At 43.0% G+C, this 6,000-nt stretch overlaps 1 protein-coding gene across 6 annotated transcripts in view; it reads left to right on the top strand.

The window, feature by feature from the left end:
- The window catches only part of LOC124032413 (rho-related GTP-binding protein RhoA-A-like), a 10,846-nt gene extending 6,485 nt beyond the window's left edge, over nt 1–4,361 (top strand). Inside the window, exons 5-6 of one of the 6 annotated variants that reach the window (XR_006838276.1) lie at nt 1–3,185; nt 3,492–4,361. The exon at nt 1–3,185 is cut by the window's left edge and continues 233 nt beyond it. The gene's annotated coding sequence lies outside the window, so the exon portion shown is untranslated. The other 5 variants (XR_006838275.1, XR_006838272.1, XR_006838274.1 and 2 more) reach the window with 5 other exon arrangements.
- Nucleotides 4,362–6,000: the final 1,639 nt, after the last annotated feature.

Below are 6,000 nucleotides of genomic sequence, written 5' to 3'. Positions count from 1 at the left end.
ATAGTTGTAATCATTTAAAGGGATAGTGTCACATTTTGGCAATGACTGAAAAGTCTGACAGGGTTCCCCAACTGGTGCCCTGATTTTATTTACCCCCTAAGTTTACGTTATTTTATTGTTGGACATAAAGACTGTAAAAAAAAAACCTGAAAATCAGTTCCAAGTGATTTTGATTTTGTAGATCTGTACCAAAGTATTCTTACTCATAATAGAGAGATATATATGTGATTGTATACTAAATCTAAGCCAGGTTTGAAATGGTTTTAGTCAGTGTATATATATTTGTTTGTGCTTCCTGCGGTCAATTTGCAGTCTACAATTTATAATTCTGTTCCTTTACCATTCGCTCAAGAAAAACATCTTTCTGTGGCTGAATCTCTAGGTGATGCTGGCGTTAGCGCAATCAGCTAACTGATACCATAGACTTCCAGTCATTACGCTAACACTAGTTCATCAAAGGCTCACAAAACTTACTTCAACTTCCTTTAAACTACACTCAGAGACACATTTGTATCCATGAGTTTATCTGACTCTGGGTCTGTAGTTAAAGGGCTTAATTGCCAAAATGGTGCACCATCCCTTTTGAGTGGTAGTTTTAAAACTGGTCTCAGATCTGTGGGTAATGTCCCTTTTGAGGGGTAGGTTTAAAACTGGTCTCAGATCTGTGCCTGTGTGTAACGCCCCTTTTGAGGGGTTGGTTTAAAACTGGTCTCAGATCTGTGCCTGTGTGTAACGCCCCTTTTGAGGGGTAGGTTTAAAACTGGTCTCAGATCTGTGCCTGTGTGTAACGCCCCTTTTGAGGGGTAGGTTTCAAACTGGTCTAATATCTGTGCCTGTGTGTAACGCCCCTTTTGAGGGGTAGGTTTAAAACTGGTCTCAGATCTGTGCCTGTGTGTAACGCCCCATATCGGCACCCTATTCCCTATATGGTGCACTCAATAGGGTTCCATTTGGGACTGGGGAGGTGAGGGGATAGAAAGGGTTAAATGCCCTCGATCTGAAAAAAATTGCGTAGGTATCAAAAAGCAAATCAAATCAAACTTTATTGGTCGTATCCACAGGATACAGAAGCGATTCTATATGGAACTACTGTGTGAAAGTAGGTCATGTTCATTAGTCACTGAACGGATCAAAATGGACTGAAACCGGGAGGGATCTACCTGAACTGTTACGATAAGAAATGCTTTTCTTTTTTTTCTTCCCAATCTTCTACTGCAGTACATTTTGTTACGGTGTTTATTAATGAATACAACCCTGATGTTTTTACATGTATCCAATCCTGTCGGAACTACACTAATGCCTTCGGTTTAAGGAGCCAAGTGGGCTGGGAAAGATACTGTGGACAGTGTTGTGTTGATGTGGAACTGTGCCATGAGGCCTAGAGGAGGAATTGAGAAAGTAGCTTCGACTGTGGCTTCCTCTCCTGGTCAACCCAGCTGGCCTTAATTTAAAGTTTCTCCTGTCCACTGCCTTTATGTCACCATAGACAGGAAGCTGTTAGTTTCACCTGTCCTCTGCCTTCAGGTAACTAGACAGGAAGCTGTTAGTTTTACCTGTCCACTGCCTTTGTCACCATAGACAGGAAGCTGTTAGTTTCACCTGTCCTCTGCCTTTAGGTAACTAGACAGGAAGCTGTTAGTTTTACCTGTCCACTGCCTTTAGGTAACTAGACAGGAAGCTGTTAGTTTCACCTGTCCTCTGCCTTCAGGTAACTAGACAGGAAGCTGTTAGTTTCACCTGTCCTCTGCCTTTAGGTAACTAGACAGGAAGCTGTTAGTTTCACCTGTCCTCTGCCTTCAGGTAACTAGACAGGAAGCTGTTAGTTTCACCTGTCCTCTGCCTTTAGGTAACTAGACAGGAAGCTGTTAGTTTTACCTGTCCACTGCCTTTAGGTAACTAGACAGGAAGCTGTTAGTTTTACCTGTCCACTGCCTTCAGGTAACTAGACAGGAAGCTGTTGGTTTCACCTGTCTACTGCCTTCAGGTAACTATAGACAGGAAGCTGTTAGTTTTACCTGTCCTCTGCCTTCAGGTAACTAGACAGGAAGCTGTTAGTTTTACCTGTCCACTGCCTTCAGGTAACTAGACAGGAAGCTGTTAGTTTTACCTGTCCTCTGCCTTCAGGTAACTAGACAGGAAGCTGTTAGTTTTACCTGTCCTCTGCCTTCAGGTAACTAGACAGGAAGCTGTTAGTTTCACCTGTCCTCTGCCTTCAGGTAACTATAGACAGGAAGCTGTTAGTTTTTCACCTGTCCACTGCCTTCAGGTAACTAGACAGGAAGCTGTTAGTTTCACCTGTCCACTGCCTTCAGGTAACTAGACAGGAAGCTGTTAGTTTTACCTGTCCAATGCCTTCAGGTAACTAGACAGGAAGCTGTTAGTTTTACCTGTCCACTGCCTTCAGGTAACTAGACAGGAAGCTGTTAGTTTTACCTGTCCTCTGCCTTCAGGTAACTAGACAGGAAGCTGTTAGTTTTACCTGTCCTCTGCCTTCAGGTAACTAGACAGGAAGCTGTTAGTTTTACCTGTCCACTGCCTTCAGGTAACTATAGACAGGAAGCTGTTAGTTTCACCTGTCCTCTGCCTTCAGGTAACTAGACAGGAAGCTGTTAGTTTTACCTGTCCACTGCCTTCAGGTAACTAGACAGGAAGCTGTTAGTTTCACCTGTCCACTTCCTTCAGGTAACTAGACAGGAAGCTGTTAGTTTCACCTGTCCTCTGCCAACTATAATAATAATAATAATATATGCCATTTAGCAGACGCTTTTATCCAAAGCGACTTACAGTCATGTGTGCATACATTCTACGTATGGGTGGTCCCGGGAATTGAACCCACTACCCTGGCGTTACAAGCGCCATGCTCTACCAATTGAGCTACAGAAGGACCACTAGACAGGAAGCTGTTAGTTTCACCTGTCTACTGCCTTCAGGTAACTATATTGAAGAAAAATATAAACATTACATACAACCATTTCAACGATTTTACTGAGTTACAGTTCAAAGAAGATAATCAGTCAGTTAAAATAAATAAATTAGGCCCTAATCTATGGATTTTACATGACTGGGCAGGGGAGCTGTGACACCTGTCCACTACCTTCAGGTTACTATATAGAGGAAGCTGCTGTCTGTCCACTACCTTCAGGTTACTATATAGACGAAGCTGCTGTCCTGTCCACTACCTTCAGGTTACTATATAGAGGAAGCTGTATCACCTGTCCACTACCTTCAGGTTACTATATAGAGGAAGCTGCTGTCCTGTCCACTACCTTCAGGTTACTATTTAGAGGAAGCTGCTGTCCTGTCCACTACCTTCAGGTTACTATATAGAGGAAGCTGTATCACCTGTCCACTACCTTCAGGTTACTATATAGAGGAAGCTGTATCACCTGTCCACTACCTTCAGGTTACTATATAGAGGAAGCTGTATCACCTGTCCACTACCTTCAGGTTACTATATAGAGGAAGCTGTATCACCTGTCCACTACCTTCAGGTTACTATTTAGAGGAAGCTGCTGTCCTGTCCACTACCTTCAGGTTACTATATAGAGGAAGCTGTATCACCTGTCCACTACCTTCAGGTTACTATATAGAGGAAGCTTCTGTCCTGTCCACTACCTTCAGGTTACTATATAGAGGAAGCTGCTGTCCTGTCCACTACCTTCAGGTTACTATATAGAGGAAGCTGTATCACCTGTCCACTACCTTCAGGTTACTATATAGAGGAAGCTTCTGTCCTGTCCACTACCTTCAGGTTACTATATAGAGGAAGCTTCTGTCCTGTCCACTACCTTCAGGTTACTATATAGAGGAAGCTGTATCACCTGTCCACTACCTTCAGGTTACTATATAGAGGAAGCTGTATCACCTGTCCACTACCTTCAGGTTACTATATAGAGGAAGCTGCTGTCCTGTCCACTACCTTCAGGTTACTATATAGAGGAAGCTGCTGTCCTGTCCACTACCTTCAGGTTACTATATAGACGAAGCTTCTGTCCTGACCAGTACCTTCAGGTTACTATATAGAGGAAGCTTCCCATCCAAAATAGTTTGTGAATATTGTATATTTTGTACTTCATGTGACGTTTAAAGATATAAAGATGATCACCTGCCTCCAACTAAATTAATTTGAATTTGGAATACTTTAGTCCAGGCCATTTTCTGCAGTTTTGTGCAGTTGTTAATCAAACAAATGTACGTGCGAGCGCACAGTTTTTTTTTTTCAATGTCAACGTATTTTTTTTAGAAGAAATGGTGAATTATTTTAAAGTGTGCCAATACATTAGAACCTAACTGTAGTTCTCAGATCTCTGTGGTCATTAGACCTAACAGCTGTTCAGAATTAAAGAAAGATCTACAAACTATTTTATATTTTAGCATTTTAATATACGTAGATGATTTCATTTTCATGTTTTAGTCTTTTGTGTTTTGTGTGGAGGGGGTGATGAAGAGGGAGATGAGAGAAGGGTGATGAAGAGAGGGAGATGAAGAGGGAGATGAAGAGGGAGATGAAGAGGGTGATGAAGAGAGGGAGATGAAGAGGGTGATGAAGAGGGAGATGAAGAGGGAGATGAAGAGGGAGATGAAGAGAGGGAGATGAAGAGGGAGATGAAGAGGGAGATGAAGAGGGTGATGAAGAGGGTGATGAAGAGGGAGATGAAGAGGGTGATGAAGAGGGTGATGAAGAGAGGGAGATGAAGAGGGTGATGAAGAGGGAGATGAAGAGGGTGATGAGGAGAGGGAGATGAAGAGGGTGATGAAGAGAGGGTGATGAAGAGGGTGATGAAGAGAGGGAGATGAAGAGGGAGATGAAGAGGGTGATGAAGAGAGGGAGATGAAGAGGGTGATGAAGAGAGGGTGATGAAGAGGGTGATGAAGAGAGGGAGATGAAGAGGGTGATGAAGAGAGGGTGATGAAGATGGTCATGAAGAGAGAGATGAAGAGGGTGATGAAGAGAGGGTGATGAAGAGAGGGTGATGAAGAGAGGGTGATGAAGAGGGAGATGAAGAGGGTGATGAAGAGAGGGAGATGAAGAGAGGGTGATGAAGAGGGAGATGAAGAGGGTGATGAAGAGAGGGAGATGAAGAGGGTGATGAAGAGAGGGTGATGAAGATGGTCATGAAGAGAGAGATGAAGAGGGTGATGAAGAGGGTGATGAAGAGAGTGTGATGAAGAGGGTGAGATGAAGAGCGAGGACTTTTGAGAGATTGATACTTGATCTACAGAGATGACAGTAGAAGTCATCAATAGTCTACAGTGGGTTTATTTAAAAGCGATTTGATATTTAGAGATCATTTCCTCAGACACAGATGAATCCTAGTCCTGGACTAAAGCGCTATTTCAATGGAGATTTTCCATTAAGCAAATTTTTTAGTACTAAACAAATCAAATTTATTTTCATTTTTTTATTTTATTTTTTATATAGCCCTTCGTACATCAGCTGATATCTCAAAGTGCTGTACAGAAACCCAGCCTAAAACCCCAAACAGCAAGCAATGCAGGTGTAGAAGCACGGTGGCTAGGAAAAACTCCCTAGAAAGGCCAAAACCTAGGAAGAAACCTAGAGAGGAACCAGGCTATGTGGGGTGGCCAGTCCTCTTCTGACTGTGCCGGGTGGAGATTATAACAGAACATGGCCAGGATGTTCAAATGTTCATAAATGACCAGCATGGTCAAATAATAACAAGGCAGAACAGTTGAAACTGGAGCAGCAGCACAGTCAGGTGGACTGGGGACAGCAAGGAGTCATCATGTCAGGTAGTCCTGGGCCACGGTAAGCCTAACTTTAATCTGTGTCTGGGAAACCTGCCTTTAAAGTTGATTTCCATTTCCTATTTACTCCGTTACTGTTAATATTATGTTATTATTATCAATGTTCCCTATAAGCTGCGTGGGCGCACGGCTCCCTGGGACTTCAGCCCGCGCAGAGATGTACGAGATCGAACGGTCTAGTTTTCCCTTTTAGTTAACACTATCAGCGTTTCCCTTTACTGTGCGAATTAG

This window comes from Oncorhynchus gorbuscha, linkage group LG03 (assembly GCF_021184085.1).
Source record: "Oncorhynchus gorbuscha isolate QuinsamMale2020 ecotype Even-year linkage group LG03, OgorEven_v1.0, whole genome shotgun sequence".
Classification (NCBI taxonomy): Eukaryota; Metazoa; Chordata; class Actinopteri; order Salmoniformes; family Salmonidae; genus Oncorhynchus; species Oncorhynchus gorbuscha.
The sequence above is the reverse complement of the archived record's forward strand: the minus strand, read 5'-3'. Positions and strand labels throughout refer to the sequence as shown.